The 24,948-nt window shown below is 38.7% G+C and overlaps 1 protein-coding gene across 3 annotated transcripts in view; it reads right to left on the bottom strand.

Moving 5' to 3' along the window:
* The window catches only part of NGF (nerve growth factor), a 203,565-nt gene that overhangs the window by 70,630 nt on the left and 107,987 nt on the right, over nt 1-24,948 (bottom strand). The window contains exon 2 of one of the 3 annotated variants that reach the window (XM_044076437.1): nt 9,060-9,179. The exons of the other annotated variants lie outside the window; for them this stretch is intronic. The gene's annotated coding sequence lies outside the window, so the exon portion shown is untranslated. The remainder of the gene's footprint in view (nt 1-9,059; nt 9,180-24,948) is intronic. 3 annotated transcript variants of the gene reach the window in all.

The following is a 24,948-nucleotide window of genomic DNA, read 5'->3' as shown; positions in this document are numbered from 1 at the left end:
AGGTCTCCTAGGTTATCAATAAAAACTGGGAAATATATATTTGGGACCTACCCATTTTACTTAGACAATGAGTGAAGTGAACTTTTATCAAGCATAATGTACTTTACACAGTATTTCATGGCAGAAAATCACATAAGTGTGCCAACACTGGAAATTTAAATTCTGGTTTCTCTAGTCAGTCTAAAAATTACGCAAGTACACTTGTATATGCTTGTTGCAAAACACAGAGCTATTTTTAATGTTGACTTTTTCACCTGTAGGAGCAATCAAAGATAATAGGGTCATTTACAGTGCAAATATGCACCATTCTGCCACTTCAGTACAGAACATTCTCCCAATCCCAGGGAATAAAATGTGAATTTGTCTTTAGATAAAAATAGAACTAGAATAAAACCATTAGTGATATTAAAACTTTCCTCTAAATGTGTTTTACAATGTAAGGATTTATACTAGAGCCACCGTGACGCATTTAATTCAGTGATAACAGCCACAGGTATCAGGTACTGTGTAATGAGCCATTACGTACCTTTTAACATATTTTCTTAGTGGCCATAAACCAGTTGACTTGTGGGATTACCACCAGTTCTGTGAGTGGGAGAGAATCCAAAAGTGTGTGCCCTGAAAGGTAATAACTATTGGCTCGCATGTGTGCCCCTGATGCTTAGAATGTTCCTTATCTTGTACATATGGTTCCCCTGGTCCTTAGAATGTTCCTCATCCTCTACATACAGTACCCCTGGTCCTTATAATATTCTTCATCCTCTAGACAGAGTACTCCATGGACCTTAGAATGTTCCTAATCCTTTAGATATGGTGCTCCTGGTCCTTAGAATGTTCCTCATCCTCTACATACGGTACCCCTGGTCCTTAGAATGTTCCTCATCTTTTACATAATGTACCCCAGTCCTTAGAATGTTCATCATCCTCTACATACTATACCCCTGGTCCTTAGAATGTTTCTCATCCTTTACATATGGTACCCCTGGTCCTTAGAATGTTCCTCATTATCTACTTATAGTACTCCTGGTCCTTAGAATGTTCCTCATCTTCTACATACCATACCCCAGTCCTTAGAATGTTCATTATCATCTACATAGGGTACATTTTACACAATCACTACTGCACACTGGATGAACAGACAGCATCTCTGCAGCATCACATCCACAGTGAAACTGGAAACATTTGGGATTCCATCTGCTCTTCAGTTTTAATTGTGCTCATCACTTTGTATGCTGATAAACACAGCATCTTTTACTTCCCAATAAAATACATGTGTTTTCACTCTGGATTTGAATACCCTACTGTTCTGCACAACAAATCCTGATGGCCTGACATACTAGAAGCTATTGGCCTGATATAACAGAAGCTATTCACTTTGGTTTTCAGTGCACTGTGCAGTGTTTAACTATAAAGTGAATGAAACAGATGTTGTCAGTTCTGATGTTAAGGATCCCTAACCCCTAAAATGTCTAGGTTCTTTATACAGTTGCTGGTAATGGATCTTAAGTCTTTATTCTCCTTCACTGTCATGTTTTCTACGCTTTCACCATAAATCACCACAGATACCTGGTGACCAGACACTGTTTGCAGCTCTGGACACAGGTTATTAATTATGAATCACAGTGATACATGCAGCACGTGGTACCACCGTCTGCTTCTTACGCATGAGGTTTGGGGGTAGTGATATATCTTTTCTGGTCAGCCCTATAGCCTAGCTTTCACCAGCCGATCATGAATGAATTTCTGTACTTGTACTGAAGCCCACACTAAAACATTATTTCTTCCACCATTCGGTGAGGGAGCCCTTTCTTTGCTATTTCATTGCTTATCCCGGTACTGTGGAGCACTGCCACCTACTCATACTCTGCATACCACTGGTGTCAGTGTCATGGTCAAAGCAGCCTGCCTATGTCCACCAAACCACTGATGTTTTATCTGCTTGGGGAGCCTGATTACTAGGTGCCACATACATTTCCGAAGCTCTCACTCCAGTGTGTGCATACTTGAAAAAAATAGGAAGCGCAGGAAGTTAACTGATACTGGAACACTGTGAAAATATTTATGTACACCACTGTATTCAAGAAGAAGTTACAACACAGAAATGTGTGTATTTACTGAAGTTAGTCTATAATATATGGAATTCACTTACTCTAAACTGTTCAAGTCTAAACAAAAAATGTGGTTATTGGGCAAAAATCTACTTTAGGACTAGGAAATGTAAAGCTGAAAGCAGAAAATATTTAGTTTTAACAGTAAGACTTTGCCCAGTGAAATTGGAGCTTATTTGAAATAAGCAGCTTTCATTTAGACTATGGTATATTCAGATAAAAGGATGGATGCTTTTTAATGTCAGCATCTTAATTCCCATATTTCATTTCGTGTTAGGGTAGCAGAATGATGCACTGATGCCTCACAAAGTGTTGGGTCTATGGTTCAGTTCTCTGCTTGGGTACGTTTTGTATGAAGTCTACATGTTCTCCCTGCATCCACACAAGTCCTTACTGGATGTCCTAACCCACATCTCAGAGATATGCAGGTAGGTGAACTGATAATCCAGATTGTCTTTCTGTGCATGAGCAGAATGTGTCTGCATCCTGGGAAGGACTGGCATCTCATCCAGCACTGGTTCTCTGCCTTAGAAGCCCTTTTGCTCAGACAGAGTTTAGCTCCCTATGACTTTGACTAAATCAAGCATCACAAAAATAATAAACACATTTCAGCTTCCACTGTAGTTTCAAATGAAAGGGAAGTTTGAGTAGGAGATGGTATTAATATGTTTAAAAGAATTAATTTCTGATGGTATGGGCTGACCTGTCTTTGTAATATAGCCACAAATCCTTAATATGTGCAATATCTTCTTGACCTTAAAAAACAGAACTATTATAGAAAAGCTTATGTATCTGCATACAAACTGAGGTTTCATACAACAGTCATGACATATCAGATCAAATTATTAGATGATACTTCATATTTACATATTATGCCCAATCACTGTATGTGATAGGCTTTTTATTTCTTGCTGAACTGACTTCTCAACATTCAACTCATTTTCACTCACAGATTATGAAATATGAGTTTGATCTCTGAGCTTAGAATTACATAAGGCTAATATAAATTCACACATTTAAAAGTTATCTGAAACTGTTTGCTTGAATACATGCTCTATTCCTTCTGTGATGATTAGTATCCTGCATAATATACATGTAGCATCTTTGCTCTTTACTGAGATCAATTACAATACCTCATAGTGCAGCATTATGTGAACTGCCACTATATTCTGACTTTTGCACAAAAGCCTTCCTTATCCTTTCTGTAAAATATGGAGGTTCTTAGATAACTTATGACAGACTTTTTTGTTTATCCTAATGTCCGTGCAGTATTTCTATTGTACTACTTTTACTATATGCTAAAGAAAGAAGTATGAAATAGGTAGTTTGGACTTCAGGTATGTACTTATCAACAATTCAGCCAATGACAACACTGCTGACTGCAATGGCATATTACTGTATTCCAGAACTGACAAATAATAATCTAAGTAAGATTCTTCTGCGTGTTAACGATTTGACTCATCTGACCAGTGTTCCGTGGATGATTTGACTCATCTGACCAGTCTTCATTGGATATCTTGAACTCAAATATAGTGTGTCTGAATTCATACTGTGTGCAAGAAATTGTGAAAATTTTCACTTGCATATAGAAGACCACTGTGTGTCAGGAATATCACGTCTTGAGAAGCTAGACTTTTGTACTAGAACAACATTATAACTAATAGTTTAGCATAACTGCACAACTTCTGGATACTGCAGTATAGTCCTCAATTATAAATGCAATGTACATCCTTGTCCCGGAAAACATCAGTTCCCACTTTCATCCAAATGTTCTGCGAGTACATATGACATCATTTCCTGGTTTTCATTTTGATTCCTGTTCTGCAAGTATATATGACATCATTTCCCGCTTTCCATTTTGCTTCCTGTTCTGCAGGTACATATGACATCATTTCCTGCTTTTCATTTTGATTCCTAAATGTGTTATAAATGTTATATCTTCTTAACATTTAGTTAGTGTGTTTAAACATCCTAGGCCAAAAAAGACTATTTCAAGCCCATTCTTTACATGTTGATATACTTAAATGAGACGTGAATTTTATTTTTATGAAGCATCACATAACTCAGAAGCAATAATGACGTGTCCTTTGCGTAATCCTTCTATACTAGCAAGTTCAAGTCTGCATGGGAAATAAAAATGGATATATGGATGTATAGATGTACTATTGTCTGACAACTTGTTATCGCTCCACTCAGCAGTTGTAACTCAAAAGTTTCCTTTGCCTTCACTCTAAGAAATTCCAGCTTTCTAGCATTATTCCACCAAATCCCCTTTACACTCCTGTAGATATGCTCTATTCTTCTTGATTTATACTGAATTTGAAGATCATATTTCTGCAAAACATGCATTCTTTGTAGTCTTGCTGGACATTTGTGGAGAGATTTCCTGAATATACTTTGAACTGGCTTGTGAGATTCATAGGTTCATAGGTTCATAGGTAGGTACTAGGCTATCGGCCCTAGGGCCCATACAAGCCTAGCCAAAAAATGTATTCTGGCTTTCACCACCCAAGAAAATTATTTTCCTGTGCCCCTGTCGAGCAGAGCCACAGAAGTGATCCCCAGGGTGAATTTCCCATTTCCCATCCAATCATCAATATTTTTTTTGAAGAGTGCTAATGAGGAGCTCTGTTTGACATAGATAGGTGGTCTGTTCCAGAGTATGGGAAGTCTCTGGGACAGGAATCTAGCCCTCCAGCATGTTCTGTTTATTGTGGTGACAAGGTTAAGGTCCCTAGAGCGTGTAGCTCAGAGGGATTGGGATTTCTTTAAGTGGAGCATGTCCAACAGCTCTGGGTTTGACATAGCTTTGTATGTTAGGCAGAGATCGCCCCTGAGTAGGCGATACGCGATGGAGTAAAGCTGTAGTTTTTTGAGACGGTCTGCATAGGGCATCTGTTTGAGGCCAGTAATCCTCTTTGTGAGGTATTTCTGTGGTCTTTCCAGTTGTTGTAGATGTTTTGTGAGGTACATACCAAAAGGGGCATTGTACTCTATAATGGGTCTAATGAGTGATGAGTAGAGGGGAACAATGACCTCTTTTTTCTGGATGAGAATCCTTTGTGATGAGATGAGCCATGTAGAAGGATTTCCTGACCACTGTGGCGATGTGATTATCAAAGGAGAGACTACTGTCCACCTGTGTCCCAAGGTCTCTTATCACATTTTCAGCATTAAGTAGACTACCAGCTATGTGGTAGTTCATGGGTACAGAGTTTTTACCAAAGGGGATGACAATACACTTTTTGGCATTGAGCTTCAGGCCATGGCTTTGACACCAGGTATCTGTCTCAGTGAGGCCCTTTTGTAGTTTGTCCACATCGTTAAGAGTTTCGATTATGGCTCCTAGTTTGCAGTCATCTGCAAACTTTGTTAGCCAATGACCTTCTGTGTTGGCCTGCACTTCAGAGAAGTAGATACCAAACAGGACAGGACCCAGGACTGAACCCTGCGGTACTCCACTTGTCACTGGCCTGATGTCGGATTTGGAATCCGCTACTTTCACAGTGTGGGTTCTGTCCGTGAGCCAGTTGGCAACCCATCTTGTGACATAGGGATTTATACCTAGTTTAGTGAGCTTATCTATAATTCCAGAGTGGGGGATGGTGTTGAAAGCCTTGGCGAGATCTAGATAAGATGTGTGAACCATTTTACCCTCATCTATGGCTTTGGTGACTGCTTCAAAGAAGTCAATCAGGTTTAGGAGACATGATCTGCCTTTTACAAATCCAAACTGAGTAGGTTCCAGAGTTTGGAGATTACCAATGACTTTGTTTATGAGTTCCACAATGATACGTTCCATGGCCTTGCAGACCAGGCTCGTCAGGCTAATGGGGCGGTAGTTCCCGGGGTCCATCATGGCTCCCCCTTTGTGGAGTGGGATAACTGTCACGGTCTGCCATTCAGTGGGTACAAAGCCTGAGGTGAGGCTATGATTGAACATGGTACTTAGGTAGGGTGCCAGTTCATTCTGTAGTTCGTGTAGAACGCAGCCTGGGATATTGTCAGGTCCCATGGATGCTGTGTTCTTGGCTTTGGAGAGTGTGTTTTTTACCTGTGCAGCCGTGATTATAGAAACTTTGCATTCTTCCGGTATAGAGATGGGCCCTCTAGGGGGTGAGAGGGGGGTAAAGTTAGCACTGAACCTATCTGCTAGGATGTTGGCAATATCAGTTGGTTCTGTATATTTAGTGCCATTTTGCTGTAACTCAGAGCAGATCTGAGTGTTCCCATTTAGATTCTTGACATAGCTACAGAATTCTTTGTGGTTGTCTTTAGAGTCAGTGGCAATTTTGTTTTCGTAACTAGCTTTGGAGGATTTTATGAGGGATCTCAGCTTCTTACTGAGGTTGACCAGGGAGTTCCTCCAGTCTTGGGATTTTACTTTTTTTTGCAACAGTTTCTTTCTTCTCTTGTAGAGTTTGTTTATGGCAGAGGACCACCAGATTGGCTTCCTTTTTTTTGAGGATAACATCTTGGTTCTATTAGGGATAGCATGATCCATGCACTCGTGTAAGTGCTTATAAAGTGCATTTGTGTAGGATTCGGCAGTCATACCTCTATTGTCCGTCTGCATGGGTGTCATGAAGTTTGCCACTTCTGTCTTAAGAAGTGTGAAGTTGGCGTTTGAGAAGTTTTTTACGATGGTTTCCCTAATTGGGGCTGGGGGTGGGATGTGGATGTCTAGGCTGATTAGCTTGTGGTCGGATCTGACCAATGAGGAATTGACCTCTGGTGTGGAACACTGGTTTCCCATGTTGGTAATGACCAGGTCTAGGATATTGCTGCCCCTGGTGGGGATGTGAATAAGTTGATCCAAGGCGTTGGAATTTATGAATTCTAGAAAACGTTGAGCAAAAGAGTTAGTACATGAGTAGTTTTCCCAGTTAATGGTGGGGTAGTTGAAATCGCCCATTATTAGGGTGTTGGGTTGTACCCTAATACTTTCCAGTGTATCAAGAAATGAGGAGTGTGAATCCTGGGGCATGGTGGGGGTCTGTAGCAAGCTACAATTTGGATTGCGGTCTTGCCCAGAGTTAGTTGCACTTGAATAATCTCGGATGCATTATGCTGTGCAACAAGCCTGGAGGTGTGGATATCCTTAATGAATATGGACACGCCTCCGCCTTTAGTGCTTCTTTCTGGGTTAGGTGGCCGAAAGGTGTGGTATGAGTTGAAGCCTGGTAATGCAGGGGTGCTATCTGGAGCTTTGAACCAGGTATCTGTCACTGCACAGATGTCAATGTTTTCCATTTTAAGGAGTGCCTCGAGTGAGTGCATTTTGAGGTTTAGACTTCTAGCATTGAGTAGCATTACCCTCAGATTTTGCTTGCTTGTACCTGTTACGGTGGTGAATTTGTCATTTGAACCTTGCCTAAAAAAGGCACTATAGGGCTGGCAAAAGCCTTAGCCAGTATCCGGAATCCTAAGGGCGACAGGTGCAGGCCATCTCTGCAAAGCATCGTGGACTGTCGATCATGTCGTCCCAGGCAGACAAATACTGGATCCCCTTAGAATGACACCAGAAGCTTAGCCAATTGTTGAAGTCCTTGTACTGTGGTATCATTCTGGGTGATGGCAGGATGCTACTCAGGGCTAGGGTCATACTTGCCTGGGATACAAGATCGGAGAGCTCCTCCATGTCTCTTTTCATGTAGTCCAGGGAGGTACATCTCAGGTCATTCACACCAACATGGACAATGACAGTGTCATATTTGTACTTATTGTGGAGTGACCTGAGTGCATGCGTTATGTGGCGGATCCTGGCACCTGACAGGCAGCTGACAGTAACTTTCTCCTTGTTTAGTCTAGTGAGTGGAACATCAGTGTGCCTGACTATAGAGTCACCTATGACTAGAGTGTTGGGTACGTTGTTATGCCTTATGGGCTGTAGTTGAGTGGCACACTGAGTTTGTGGGCTATGTGTCATTTGGGTTGTGTTGGGGGGTGGTGTTTGCTTGCGTTTATGCTTTGGATGTCCCTGATGCTTGGGTAGGTTTTTATTGAGAGCCTCCACAAATGTAGGTGTGTGTTTTGTGTTTCTATGTGTGTGTTTTGGTGGTGTAGGTTTTGAGGGACTATGTGATGAGTGTGGTGTGGTGCAAGTGTTTACCTTCTCCTCTTGACTGTCTAGTCCAGTCTTGGGTGAAGAGAGCTTTGCTTCCAGTTTGGCTATATAAGTGCATCTCTCACAGGTTGTAGTGTTGGGTTGTAGGAGGAGAGGGTTGTCTGTGTACATGAGGCAATTGCTGCATTGCCCCAAGATGCGCAGATTCATCAGGTAGACAGGAGAAATCACTGGGAGCTGACCCATAGACATGCCTGGATAAGTGCTTATTTATTAAGTACTAAAAACTGCTTTCCACTAGACAAGTGAGGAAAGTTGAGTGCTGTAGTAATTTGCAGCTTATGTAGTGCTTACAATGAGTTCTGAACAAGTGCTGAGTTCAAAGAAACAAATTTGAGTGCTGAAACTAGAAAACTGGCTAGTTATAAGGAAAAAAAAAACTAAGCTAGAAGGCTTCCCTCCAACACAGAAGGGCTTAGGGGCTCAGAAGCCTACAAACAGTCTATACCACTTAAGAGGAAAGGCAGGAAACAAGCTTATTTTTTTTTTTCTGTTTCCCAGATGCTCTCTTTGCACACAGTAGGAGTGTCTGAAATCAGAATATGATCTCACTGCACTCAGTTGAGTGAGCAAATGAGACGGGCCCAGAAGGAGTATCCAAATACAAATTTACAAGAGGGGAGGGTAGTTTCAAGGCCACTAAGATTAACACCAAAACAAATACAGGGAGGGTGGGTGTAACTAACTGAAGAGCAGAGTCAAAACTTCCAGTTCAGTTAATATTCCTGCAACACAGTTAAATCAATTTAAATACTGTATTATTTGAAAAAAAGTGCATATATTCATATATTCAGCATATAGGTACATTTAATTAGTATAGTTACCGCTTCTTTTTCAGTCTGAGTATGGCATGTCTGAGCATTAGTCAAGACTCTTGAACCATAAGTTATCAGTCTTCCTTCTTGCAGAAGAATCACACCTATCCTTTCCTGAACAGTATTTACCTGTAGAATAATATATTTCGTCACATCACATAATTGTAGTAAAGGAGTTTCAGTAATTACGTTTTAAGCATCTTAGAGTTCTCTCATGTACAGTTACAAAAGCTAAACAATCTCTGTTAGTAAAATATGGAATGAGCTCCTTCTTGAGATGACTACCAAAAGCAATGGACATTTCAATCACTTCTGACCTCCCATCTCAACAGTAGTCGAATATACAACTGTAGCATCATCTTGGGTACTTCATTCCCTTACTAAGCCTCCAGACTTTATCCCTTGCAATATACTACTCCTTCTGTGAAACTGGATCCATCAAACAACTAAAAGCTACAGTGAGTCATTTTCATCTACTGCATTTGCTAATAACATGAGAGACAAAACTTTTTCACCAATGCAACTGAAAATACACTTGTCACTTTTTACCTCCTCCCCTCACTAATTTAAGACACTCCCATCCATATTAACCACCAGTCACCACAAAAAGAATAATGTGAACAATGCTATAACAATGTATAGCTCTAAAAAGCCCAAATTGGTTAGAACTAACACATCAACTAAAATATACACCGCTTCTTACCATCTATAAAATAATACAGCATCCATCTGCTTGTCCAGCACTAAACACCACTCTATGCAACTATGTTCCGACTTGGTCATTATGATGAAATGACCAAAACTTCTCTCTGTCTAAACACCTATCAAATCTGCTGTGCATGGTCCATGTTGCCAAGGTTCGGAAGTCCTAACATATAGCAATCAATACCCTCCCTCCAGTCCTTTAAAACCATTCTGAAAGACTTCCTTGCCAAAATCTAGCTCTGTTATTGTTAAACCCCAGGATAAACTACATAATTAAATATGAACAAGTTCCTATGCGGGTGTATATTAAGTCAGCGAAATGGCATTACAGTGAATGCCGTTTCGCTGACACATATAGACCAAAATCCCAAAATAGCGAAGGCTCAGGTCAGCGATTTTTTTTCCCAGGGAAAAAAATCGCTTGGCCTGAGCTGTGACATTGCCCTTTATCCACTGTAGTGCGATCTGAGAGTTGGTATATTTAGTTAGAGGGTGTGTGGGGGGCATAGCCCCCCATGCTGGGGAGTGTGGGGGGTGAAGCCCCCCACTTCGTCATGTTTGAAATGGTGTGTATGTGTTTTTAGTGCAAGCAATTTCATTCCCAGGGAAAGAAATCAGTGGTTTGAACATTCACAGTTTAGTGAGGTCGCTGATTATGTGTCAATGAAGAGGCATTCGCTGGAAAGCCTCTTCGAGCATTTAATATAGGCCATCCTATTCATCCGTCATACTTCCTTACTCTCCATTCTTCACTCACTTCCTTACTTCAATCAGTTTCTCTCCCCTGACTCTCTAAATATGGCATAACCTTTTTTTTCCTTACTTCATATTGTAGTTCCTGTTTGTATTATACTAACTTACCTTTAATTTCTCTAAAATGGCTAAAATTTCTCTAAATATTAAATCATTGTCATACAATTTGTATCTGTTTTAACCATTGTTGTCATATTATGCTTAATGTGTTATAATTATTTAAACTGTAGCTACTGTTGTATTATTTTTGAGGATTGTAAAATTGTTGATGTTACAATGCTTTTGCAATCCTTTGGAGCTTTTCTCCCTGGGGCTCCACTGAAAGAGGCACTTACCCAATCAGATTTTCTATGTAATCTAATGTCAATAAATAAATAAATACATTTGTTATAAAATATACTTCACTTAGCTTATATAAGTGTATACTATAATCTCTTATGATACAATATTTAAGACTATGCTATGAACATTATATGCATTATGTCTTGTAGATTATCTAACAGTATAATGTCTACTGCAGCTTGCTGTTTCCTTGCTATTATCTTGGAGTTCGCTCACCTGGAATCCACTGAAAGGGTGACCTCAGAGCTAGACATTTCCGTTTAAAAAATATAAATAAACACATAAGCAACTGATATGTTCTTGTAGCTTCTAAGAGGTAACATTGTCTGACAAGTTTTTAATTAATTTTGAAAAAAGTACACCCTTGCCAAATAATCATATAATGAATGATGTATAATAAGTCATTTGCATATTAACACTTGCTCTGACTTTATCTGGATCCAGTTTGAGACCATCAGACATCGACATGTGGCCCTTGTACTTGACAGCAAATATGTAGATCTGACACTAACTTTAAGCCTTTTGTCTAATCGTGTTCTACCAATTTAAGTAACCACAGTTCATTCTTTTACTCAGTAGAGTCTCAAATTACAAGATCAGTTATATTGACAAAAGTTTCCAGACTCACTTTCCTTGATTGAGAAATGAATGGGCCTATCTGTTGTCACTCACTGAACAAATGAGTGAAATGGATTGTGGGGAAGGAAGCCTAAGGTAATGGAGGGAGAGCTAACATCCCATCCACATTACAGTTCTGAAATCTACTTGTAGATTTATTGCCAGCAAGTTCAGAATTAATACAAAATCTAAACATGTGTGTCACACTGTGTCAGAATTTAGTCTGGTTTCCTTTGTATTGACAAGTGTGTAATTCATGCACATGTGACTTCTGCCTGCTACTCCTTATTATGAAATTACTGTTCAGTAACACACAGAGGAAGTGCTAAGTCATAAATGGGGTGAACACTAGCAAAAGTGTAGTGACTCTTCTTCAATGCAGTCATATAAAGAAAGTTAATTATTAGCCGATTCCACTGATGCACAGCAACAATGCCCTGGCTGTGTCTTAGAGGACCTAGAATCAAGTGGCAGCTTGGGCAACTAACAAAGCTGACAGGAAGGATATGTTTGCTTATCCAGTGGAACAGGCAGGGAGGAGCCAGTGGGTAGAATGCACCAATCCCCTTGCAAGAAGGGTAAGGATGCAAAAGAAGCTGCCTGTAGGTAGGTGTTAGGCTCACCAAGCTGCTGATGGGTAGTAGTCTTCACAGTGGGTATACTATACAATGCACACATCTCAAGAAGGCATTGAGAGATGAAGTGATGTGGTTCGATAATTGGCCCCCAAATTACTCTTACCTCCATGATTATGGAAGACTTTCCACTAATGGGAGGGGGGTACAAATGTGCTGAAGTCTGACTGGGGAAGGTGTGATGGCCAACAGTGCACATGGGAAAAGACCCACAGTAAAAAATGAGTACGAATTACTAGAGGCCCTATTTTGATAGGTGGTGTGCTATAATTGTCCACTATTTAAAACTCATTTAACTGAAATAATAAATGCAAGTAAAAGCATATGCTGTCATGTGATGCTTGGATATGCTTATTGGTTCAACATATTTTTAAAAAGACTCCAAATATTTATTGTTTTTGGGTACTCATGATGAGAATCATGTTTATAAATATATAACTACATTAATTGAAAATTCTGCCTTTCAGCTATGTGCATCCTGCTTTTCTTACTTAACTGGTAAAGTTCTAAGTTTAGTCTAACATAATGTAATTTTACATTCTCATTATTTTAGATATGCATTCACTCAGCTGTAAATTAATTACATTTGCTTTTGTCATTCTTAAGACAATTTTCTCTTTTACTAATAGTCATATACCATCAGAAATCCTAACTTCAAATTGTGATAAGAAACAGTGCTATCATGAGTAAAGACATGCAGTTCTCTAGCACCTCCTGATGCTGCAAGATCTGGTGTTGCAGATAGTACCGAACTGGGGTTCCTATCACATCATTGAACATTTAGATTGTTTAATGCCTAGACATCGGCTTCTAAATGTCGAACACTGAAAACTGCAAACGGCCAATTACGCAAATTTTTTTCCCAAGGAAAAAATGTGCTTGGCCGTCATTGAGGATTTGCCCTTTTCTCCAATGTAGCGATCTCAGAGTTGGTATATTTAGTTAGGATGTGTGTGGGGGGCACAGCCCCCCACGTTAAGGGATGTGGGGCAAAGCCCCCCCCACTTGGTTAATGATGCACTGCAGATGAATACAGATTAAGTGCAGCACGTTTGTACCAGTTTGTCCCACACCTATTGGTAACTAGAAATCTGTCATTTTACATATTAGGGAAATAATTGGGTAAGGATTCTAAGAAACCAATAAACAAAAAAAAGCGGTGGTATGAAGAACTCCAACCAAAACACCAAAAAAATCCAATAGAAGAGTGGAGAACAGGAAATGTTGCCTCAAGACACTATTTTATTCAAGCCACTTGAACTCCAAACATAAAACGAACATTAAACGAACATTAACGCTCTTAATACACGCGTTTTCGTCTGCAATATCAGACTTCATCAGATGAATCATAAGGTTAACACATTCCTTTTATAACCTGACCAATGAATCAATTAGTGTTCATGAATTAAGATATTTTCAAATTTACGAGTACATTTGTATGTTTATTCAAATACAATCACTTCCCTAGCTCCTATAAAAACTCAATACATTATTAGTATGTACTTTATAAGTTATCCTTCTAAAATCAATTTTATTATTATACATGTTAAAAAAATAGTAGCAACTAAATCAGATGTATATTTTTAGATTTGATGTTAGGCTGACCCCTAGCGGAAATTCATATTATTCAACAATAAAACTTTCACATAATGTATTTAAAATATCATTCCACAGTTAAAACTGTTAAAAAATAATACTGATAAAAATATAGTATATAAATAAATAAATAAATACAATACTTCTAACAATATATTTAAATGCATTTTCCCTTATAATTTAGCTGCCCTTAATTTCAAGATGGGTATAATACTTGTGTATTCATTCAATCCTGGTGAATTATAAGCCTCCAGTGTTAACTGCCACCAGAGCTCCCTATATTCAATCTTTTCTTCCCAGGGACCTCCTCTTATATCTCTCTGTGTGTGGTCTAACACCATAAATCTAAAATTAGCTCCTGTACATTCTTTAGTATGCTTAAATAAAGCAAGTTCAAGTGGCTCGAATAAAATAGTGTCTTGAGGCAACATTTCCTGTTCTCCACTCTTCTATTGGATTTTTTTGATTCTAAGAAACCCACAGTCACATGTTCTTCCATCTGTAGTCTCTCCTGGACACATATCATGACAATCGTAAAATGGCAGTCCCATCAGTTCATAGCGGCAGACTGTTAATTCAAAAATTAAGCCTTCACCAGTGTCTGTATCCTAGTGTGAACATATGCAACTCCTTAACAGCAGATGAACCTCATGTATTTGGCAAAAAAGTTCTGCCATCTACTGCAGTAGTATGACTGCTACCATGATATGATCTTTGAACTACACCAGTGCTAGAATTTATTACCCATCTCAAAGCCATTTTATACTACAGTTCCAGGGGAATGCATTAATTTAGGCAGGTGATGCTTCACTGCTTTTTCACAGTCTTTCACAATTACATTTTATTGTGATTAAGTACATCATATGCAATTCATATATGACTAGTCACAACTAAAATGAATAGCCTCACAGAAAATTCCTCCCTTGGTAATAACACTGGATATATCACTAAAAACTCTTAAAAAATTTATTTTTGCAGGGGAAAAAGCATGCCTCTACCCCCAGTGCTGGTACTTTGCCCCTACTTACATGATTTATATAAATATATATATATATATATATATATATATATATATATATACATATATATGGTTCTACCTCACATAAACGAAACACCAAAACACCGACAACGCAATCACCGAAACCACATAACCAACAGTACAAAAACACGAAATCCCACATGCCGACAACGAAATAACCGATGGTACACAAACACGAAACCTCATACACTGCACACACCACAATCAACAAACAAAACACATTCCCCATCCAAAAACCACATACACAACACAAGCTCACCAAAATCCCTACAAACCCACACTAAACCTCACATACACAACTACCTACAACCCTAACCCAAACCCTAACCCTAAGGTCCGTCACTAACACACACTTACCTGGCCCGCTCCCTAACCCTAACTCACTTATCCCGCCCCTAACCCAAACACAATCACTACAAGACACTTACCTGACCCGGCTCCTAACCCTAACTCACTTATCCGCCCTAACCCAAACACAATCACTACCGCACACTTACCTGACCCGCTCCCTAACCCTAACTCACTTATCCCGCCCCTAACCCAAACACAATCACTACCGCACACTTACCTGACCCGCTCCCTAACCCTAACTCACTTAACCCACCCCTATCCCCACAGACCGTTAATATCCACACTTACCTTACTTGCACCCTAACGTCCGTCACTACCGCATACTTACACAGCCTTTTCCCATGTCGGCATCCTCGGCGTCGGTGCTTTCATCCGTCGGGTCGGTCTTCTGCACTGTCGATCTTCCAGGTCCCGTTGCGTCGGTCTTCTAAGCCGTCGATCTTCTGGGGCTCGCGATTTCCATGTCGATGTTCCAGCGTGTCGTTTAAGTGAGGTAGAACCATATATATATATATATATATATATATATATATATATATATATATTTATATATATGGATTCACTATACAATCTCGAAATACTGAAATGTCGAATTTCAGTATTTCGAGACTGAATAGTCGAAAACCACATACACGAAAACCCACGATCATGAATACTACAATCGTGACCATTCACACACACACACACACACACACACACACACACACACACACACACACACACACACACACAAACCAGGACATAATCACACACACACATACAACTACCTAAGTAAACAAGCATAACAACACACACAAACACAGTTAACCTACCTATAAGCAGGGGTGCAAGTCCCCCTCTGCCCCCACACCCCCCTACTTATATATTCTAACTCCAAGGTCGCACTAAACACACAAACACACAAAAAATACCACTGCACACACTCACACACACTAAAATCCCTACCCGTTATCCTCAAACACACAACATTTACCTGAAACCTCAGATAAATCCACAAAACGCACCACATGTCACAAATGTGACACCACGATAGCGGCAGATTCGACATTTGTGGATTCGGCATAGTGTAGTTACAGTTAACTGCACTTTCCACTATTCGGTCTCGACGTACTGAATTTCGACATTTCACTACGTCAAGATTGTCTAGTGTATCTATAAATATATATATATATATATATATACACAAACCCGCAGGTCACACAAACGTGAAGAAAAGGGAAAGGGATGTACAGCAAACAAAGAAACAAAAAAAAAAAGTACCCTTTCTATCCTCCCTGAATCTCTCAAAACCAGAACACAGCATGTATGATAAGGCCAGTTAATATGTGGTGACTATTCCCCGTCTTCTGTGAGATGTAATAATATAAAACATCTAGCTGTAGCCATCTCTGAGGTAAACCTCCTTTATACATCTCAACATCACATAACAGAATATTAAACCACTTAGGTCTTTTAAAATATGAAATGCATTTCAACCATTTTCACAAAGTATGCTAGTATTAAAGGACAGCTTAAAATGAATGTGGTGTTAATGATTCATCCTGTAATACTGTTTTTAAAAATATGCACCAATAAAGGCTTTACACAATCTGAATGCAGGAAATATACATTTTATTTTTTTTTTTCTAAACTTGTACAAATATCATCTCTGTTCTTCTCCACTACTCCAAACCCAAAGCTACCTTATATACAAAGAAGGGCATGCTTGGAGCCAGCAAATGGTAAGCTATTTAGTAGGTCCAGTTTCCACACCAGCGGCTAACAGACATGGGAACTTTCTGAATTAACCTCAGCTTGGATGGTGCTTTTGTGTAACGCTATCGTGGTTATAGACAGTAGTACTGTATCAGCAACCAGAGTGACCCTCTTCAAAAAGGCAAAAATCATCTTCCTTAAACATGGCACTTAAACTAAAAAAGGCAAGGTGCTTTTTCTTGAACTGAAAGTGAATAACTTTACAGGCTGGCAAATTTAGGAATGATAAGTAAAAAAAAACAGCAGTAGACAGAGGGGTGTTCTTGGTGGCAACAGGGGGTTCCAGCTAAGTTTGGTTTATACATAACAGCAATAAAGAAAGCAACAGTATACACACATATTAGATACAAACATATTAGATAAAGTAACATAAGCATTTCCAAGTATCATTCAGTATGATATTGCTAAACATAATTGTCCTTCAATGTACACTTTACGAAACAGAAGTGATTCCATAATTTTTTAAAGCAATTTAATTCACCTACGATCCTTAATTTCTTATTATAACTGACTGATGCCTTGTGGGAACATTTCAATATAGTCATAAAAACAAATGAAATCATTACCAATCATATTTACATAGATATGGCCTCTAGCTTGATGTCGTAACTGTAGTTTCAGCCATGTGAGGTTTATTTGCATCATCATTTTATTCATGGCAGGTTACCTACAGATTTCATCATGGGTTGCAAAATTCCCTGAGTTTAAATGACCTATGAAAATTGTGAAGTTTTTATGTTGTTGCATCAACTTAAAAACTTGAATAACTTAAATAACAGTTTATCATTTTGCATTTGCCAATATAGCTTCCTAAAGTTGCTTCTTTTTTGCATCAATTTCACTGTAATGCATCGTTTGGGTAAATGTCCTCTCTGTGCTGACCTTATTAAATTCCATGAAGCGCACTTCTCATTTACTGACTAAATATTTCCTTCCACCTGTAAGAGATGTTTTACCAAATTGTGTTAATGATCCCAATTCATCTTTCATCTAATCTACTGCAGTTCAAGCCCAGGGGCTTTTTTAAATTTATTTACATTTTATTTATTTATTTGTCTTTCTTTACTGGTAAACTCCAGCTGGGCTAGAACCCATTTTCAGTGAGGGGCATGGATAGAAAAGCTCCATATTAAGTTACAATTTAGTTTTCCGTCAGAATAAACGTGCACTTAGTTTACATTACGTTTTACGTAGGATTAAATACATTGGGAACACACAGAATATAAAGAAGAACAAGTAAAAAACAGGTTAGAATTTACATTTTTATTAATATTCCTAAAGCGTTTTATATCAACTGGAGGCATATTGACCGTTGTGTTTAATAGTGGTTATACATTGCAGCATTGGTCAGGGAAATTAGCATTTGTGAAGACTGGTGTTAGCAGTGACAATAATGTCGAAGGGTTACTAATATGCAAGATTGAAAATTATATAGTTAACAGGTAAAAGAGTGAAAAGGGTGGAAGAGAAGTGGAAAAGTAAGTATGGAGAGATTAGGAAATGGGCATAAGGGTTAATTGGTGTAGGCTGAGATAAAGGGTATGTGTAGACGCACGTAGAGATAGTTATCATTGAAAGAATGAAACAGTGGATGTATGCAGAAATGTTAAAAATGTAGGGGAGAGGAATGCTACGCTAGTAGTGTGATATGTAAGAAGAAAAGGCAGGAAGTAGGTAGCAACTAAGTTGTAAGAGATTTATTCAAGGGAAGAGAGTATCTCACAGTGATGTAAGCATGGTCAGATTTTAGCTGGAGTGAAAAGAATGTAGTGTTCCAGTTATGTTACATTTAGGGTTAATACCCGGGCACAGCCAATTCTTGTTTACATGCTCTTTAAGTTGGGTTTGAAAGATGTTAATTTGTCTGTCAGTTTGATATCGTAAGGAATGGAGTCACAAAGCTTGGAGACATAGTCTGACTATAGTGAGTCACTTGCATTGTTATTGGACTTAGTTATGACTAAGAAGGATTTGTGGCTGGATCGTGGGTTTCTACTACAGAAGTAGAGTCGCCATGTGTTTTGAAGTGTGGCACATTGTTCTAGTGTATATAAATACGTTTATGAGCAGTGACTAACTACAAGCAGGACAAGTAATTCAGAAGCTCTAAGAAGACAGTGCAGTGATGGCCTTTGAGAGTGGTATTTGTAGCAGATTCTGCTATTTTATTATAGCACCTCTCAAGTTTAGTCTCAGCTGTTTTGTTTAAGTTTGTAAGTATTGGTGAGGCATAGAGGAGATCTGGGTGAAGGTAGGTTCTGACTACAGATTATCTGCTAGAGTGTGTAAGATGGTGTTTAGCCCTACAGCATCATGTGCATTTTTTGATGACTTGTAGTAGGTGCCAGTCAAATTTTAGTTTTTCATCAGTTAAGACACCCAATAATTTAGTTTGAGAAACTGTTTCTATCTTGGTCTTTTTGGCCAAATAGATATGATTGGAGGATTTTTATTTAACGTATTTCCTTGCAGTAAAAATAATTCATTTTGGTTTATTTGGGATTAGGAGTACGTTGAAACTGAATAGCCAGAATCGTACTGCAGGAAAAGAGAGTTGGGGATTTCTTAGAGTTTGGGGCGAGCAAGGGCAGAACAAATGAGGGTGGAATCATGTGCGTATTGTACGATTGTGGTAAGGCTATAGCACTATGTAGTTTACTTGTGAATATGTTGAATAGTAGTGGTCCCAGAACTCACCCAAGTGGGACTCCTATAGTGACAGGTAGAGGTGGCAAAAGTATCTGCTGCCATTTGATGTCTTGTTGTCTAGAAGATAAGTTGCTCTGTGGCACCTGGCCAGGGATGATTGACCGAGGCTGAGGGTGGATAGTTCAGAGAAGAGTTTATGATGGGAGAGGGCACTAAAGGCTATTGAGAGATCTATGAAAAGGAAATTAACTTACCTCCATTTCTATTTTGGTTAATAGTGTTAGCAAAACTAAGGAGGGTACTTGTACTGTGACTGGGGAGGAAACCATGTTGTGCTCTGGATAAAGGTCACTGTTGGTGAGGTAGTTAAAGAATTAGGAATGGATTAATTTTTCTAGTATTTTAGATGGGGGGATTGGATAGCTATCAGTATGTAGCTTGAGAATATGGTTGAATTACCACCTTTGTGTAAAGGAATGATGTACGGGATTTTCCATTTGTCAGGGATATGGTTTTCTGCTCAGAACACCTTATATCCTCAGTATACTATGTCCTTGTTCCTTTCACACTTTAAACTAGGTAAAAGTGACAAACTGCTTTTACGTCCACTGTTAAATATGCATACAAGTTACAAACTATTTTTTGATTTTTATTAATGAACTATGTATAAAGTATAGAATATGACTGTACTATAAAACTGTGATTTGTATTGTAACACTGGACAAGGAGCTTTTCTCCCCGGGCCTCCATTGAAAATGGGCTTATTTTGGGCTCAATGGACTTTCCCGGTAAACAAATGACAAATAAAATAAAATAAATATTAATATTAATATTGATATAGTTAAGGCCACAGCATCTGCTGCAAGATTTAGACATTCAGCAGGCAGATTGTCAACCTGCTTAAGTAGCTCACAGTATTACTGAAAGTCAGATTATCTTCTGTCCAAAACTGTGTTTTTTTAAATTTTTTCTCTTACACATTAATATCCAATACTGCAGTTTGTAACCGATAGTATAAGAAAACTTGAGCAAATGTGGTACAGAGGTTACTAAGCAAACTTTATTTCAAAGAAATATGAGTCACAATGTAGAATGCTTTGTACCTCACTCAATATAATGACAGTACATTATGAATGGACGAATGTGTAATTAAACCTATTTGGATGAAGGGTATGAATAATAATAAGTAAAATAAAGTGTTACTGCAGGAGTGGGTAGTTATGCTATGTTTTACGATAACCATTTGAAATGCTGGGACTCTCTATAGAGAGTCCCGAAACACAGAGCCTGACTGGCTAAAAAAAAAAAAAAAAAAAAACAGACTTATATATACTAAGTCTGAGATGGCCATTTATTAGAATATTCCCTTTTCTCCAAGGTATAGCGATCTTGGAGTTGGCATATATACAGTCGGGGGAAAGACGTTTAAAGAAAAAGAGCGATATTCAGAATTGCACTTCTCCTGGATTTTTGTTCTTTTTTCCCTGACTTGTCAGCAGTTCTTTCCTGACACCCGTCGTCCACACTAGTCATGGCCGCTGTACTCTTTGTTGACTTGATCTACATCAGAATTATTGCTGTTTTATTATTAAAGTTTTCTTTAGGTTTTTAAAATTTGAATATAAGTCTGATGTAAAGAGGGATGAAGACCTGATTGTGACCCAGAGGATTTAGTTCTGATTAGCAGCCCCGACCACTGATAAATCAGCCAGGGGATAAGGCAGACAGGGAGTTATTACAGTCAGATTAATTGTTGCTGGTGGAGAACAGGGAAGCTAGTCTAGAAGTTTGTACACATATAATATGAATAGACATTTAGGTAGGGCAATGGGTAGAGTGTATCAAAAATGCTTATAGGGATTGTACTGTATCTGGCAGCCCTGATCCTCAATCTGTATATTTTCCCTAACTACTTACACAAAGATTTTCCCACTAGTGAAATCCTAGTCTGAGGCAACATGTCAAATATGTGCCAGGGAATATGGAATACAGTACTGAGGATGGGCAGCAAGCTGATGCAGCCCCCCGCCACCAAAAAAAAAAAAAAAAGTTTTCAGTGCTGTGAAGTGGAGGCAACTTTGGGATATTTAATGGGATTCAGAATGATTCATTCACCGTACCAATCAGTCTGCTTTCCTTCTGGATAGGTTAGCCTATATTTTTTGTATTGGAAGCACAGAATAACCAATCAGATGTTAGAACTGACTGAATTATGCCTTTACCACTGTGTAATTACATTTATGTAATTTCAGAGTTATTAGAAAAAAATTATGTCTCTAGCTGTATCAATTCTTTGTGAAATACATGGAAAAATAATTTCATTTTTTAGGGCTCATGCTTGCAATATTTTGTAAGCTACATCATGTAGAAGAGTCCCACTGAACTAGTAATATCAACATTCTATAATGTAAACAGGCACACATCTTCATGTAACTTCTCTTTACATTCTACATGCTACAACTAACTGTAGTTACAACATCCAAACAGTCCGCTTAAAGTCAATGAGATCATTACTATAATTACATGTCAATCAAAACTTTTCAAAATCCACTTTCCCCACAATAGAAGGACTGAAATTTGACTCCAAACATAGTCACAGCACTATGTACACAGACATGTTTAGTATCACAGAAATGAAAAAAAAAAAATCAAAATTTTAAATGAACAGGAAAGGCTGCACCCTCACTTCTTGCAAAAAAAAAAAAAAGCAATATCAAAACAAGTAAAATGTAAAATGCAAACTTGCACAGTGGGGGTGGTGGACTTGCTCCTCTTAAAAAAATAAAGGAATCTAATGTGCATACAAGCTTGCAGTTCAAGAAATATAATTGGCTCACAGATGTAGGTCACTTTTCTAAAAACAAGTTACAACCACTTCTCCAAAAATTAGAAATAGGTTTAACTTTGAAAACTAAAATCTGAAATACTTACTTTTAAAGTTTTTAACTTATTATAAAATACTGAACTGTTTGTTGAAATATGATTAGTTACTAGCTACACAGTCCCTTAACTTTAGTGTTCAAAAACACTCTTTTATGGCAATGTATTTTGTAATAAAAAGCTACTGCTTAGAAGAGAAATACATCATAACAATATCAGTATCATTACAAAACTAAATTCATCGATATGATAACAATACCAATAAACATAATTTGCTCTCTGGCATAAAGAGATGAAGCTCTTAATATGACCTAGGTAACCAAGGTCTGAGAAGCAACCTTGACACAAAAGGACGTGAGATAGTGATGAGTTAAGGAACTAAACCTGCACATTCAGAAGGGTGCACAGCAAGCAGTAACGTGAGATAGTGATGAGTTAAGGAACTAAACCTGCACATTCAGAACGGTGCACAGCAAGCAGCAACGTGAGATAGTGATGAGTTAAGGAACTAAACCTGCACATTCAGAAGGGTGCACAGCAAGCAGCAACGTGAGATAGTGATGAGTTAAGGAACTAAACCTGCACATTCAGACTGGTGCACAGCAAGCAGCAACGTGAGATAGTGATGAGTTAAGGACCTAAACCTGGACATTCAGAAGGGTGCACAGCAAGCAGTAACGTGACATAGTGATGAGTTAAGGACCTAAACCTGGACATTCAGAAGGGTGCACAGCAAGCAGCAACGTGAGATAGTGATGAGTTAAGGAACTAAACCTGCACATTCAGAAGGGTGCACAGCAAGCAGCAACGTGAGATAGTGATGAGTTAAGGAACTAAACCTGCACATTCAGAAGGGTGCACAGCAAGCAGCAACGTGAGATAGTGATGAGTTAAGGAACTAAACCTGCACATTCAGAAGGGTGCACAGCAAGCAGCAACGTGAGATAGTGATGAGTTAAGAAACTAAACCTGGACATTCAGAAGGGTGCACAGCAAGCAGTAACCCAGACAACATCAAAAACAAATCAAAATTTACCTTTATTGAACTCAAATGAATAAACAGACCATGCAGTTTCACCTTTCAGGGTTTTTTCAATGCTTATTCAAACAGGAGAACAAACAAAACTTCTAATTGTTTACTTTGTAACAAGTGCTGAAACAATAACAGATGTAAAATATGCAGTTTTGGTGAATTTTACAATTTGATGCTGGCCAGACTTATCCTTGGTGCTACACAGACACACACACACACACACACACACACACACACACACACACACACACACACACACACACACACACACACACACACACACACACACACACACACACATATATGAATTTAAAACCATATATGGTACACCTGTATTTTGCTAACTATGACATGTATGTAGGAATTCAAAGTCTGGGGCTTCACAAATGATTTACAGTTATTAAAATAGTGGTGCTACACTCATATGCAAATAAGCCGAGCTAAAGCCATTTGCGATGAGTAAGGAAAAGTGAATTATTTTTTGAAAACACGCCCATTCTTCCCAAAAGAATAAGTTGTAAATGTTCTGCAATATGAAGTATATGAAGTTTCAAATTTCTTTGCAAAAGCATAATTATTCATATAACATTTTCTCCATATTATGGTCAAGCACAGCTGAGTGCAGTCACACTTAAAATGTTTAAGGAACGCTGCCAATGGCGCAGCACTTAAAATGGATTTTTTAAAAGAAAAGGGGTTTATAATGTTTTATATAGGTGTATTCTTTTTGTGGACATGATGGTTTCATTAAAGAGTATCAAGGGGGAGATAGGAAATACTGAAAAAGGGAGACAAAACAAAGAGGAGAACACACACACGGGAAACATCAAGAGGGTTTGTGCTGGAGGAGGTGGGGTAGGATGGGCACAATGTTTTTGTCAAAAGACAGACTCCCCTGTTTTTATATGAGAAGGTAGTGTGAGTGGGAAATGGGTACGAGGGTGAAGGAGAAAGGATGAGGGAAGAAGGGCTGAGGAAGTACCATTTAGAGTCCTTGTTCACAGAGCCTCAGACTTGTCCACTGCCAAATAGTGCTGCAGTGGAGGACCCCTTTGTTGAGGGGATAGGGACCTGGGTTCATGTGGTGGTCAGCACCAACTGGGAAAATGAGTCTTCTAAATGATGATGATAGACTACGATTGGCTGAATTCTCCTGTCCTCTACCTCCACCATGCTCCAAAGCTCCCTTTCTGTGAGGTTTGCCAAGTTGCCACATATCAGAGTGTCTCCAGGACCCTGTGCCTTCACTCCAACGTTGCAAGGATGTCCTTGGATGGGCAGAGGATGATCTGTCCCTAGCCTGGGGGGATTCATGCCCAGCCTGCACCTCAGAGATTTGAAGTTGTACAAAAAGGAAAGTATATGGCAGAGAAACAAAACATTAAAGGAGAAAAAAATACATAATCAAAATAAGAAAATCTGAGAAAAAAGGGGTGCTGAGAGATAAAACAGAAAAAGCACAATAAATCCACACAAAAATGCTTACATGCCATTTCATGCACTATTGAAATATTCAAAGTCAAAGTGAACTTTATTGTTATT

This window comes from Protopterus annectens, chromosome 7.part0 (genome assembly GCF_019279795.1).
Source record: "Protopterus annectens isolate FY-2018-M chromosome 7.part0, PAN1.0, whole genome shotgun sequence".
In the NCBI taxonomy this organism is placed as follows: Eukaryota; Metazoa; Chordata; order Ceratodontiformes; family Protopteridae; genus Protopterus; species Protopterus annectens.
Note: the sequence above shows the minus strand (reverse complement) of the source record. Positions and strands in the feature narration are given on the sequence as shown.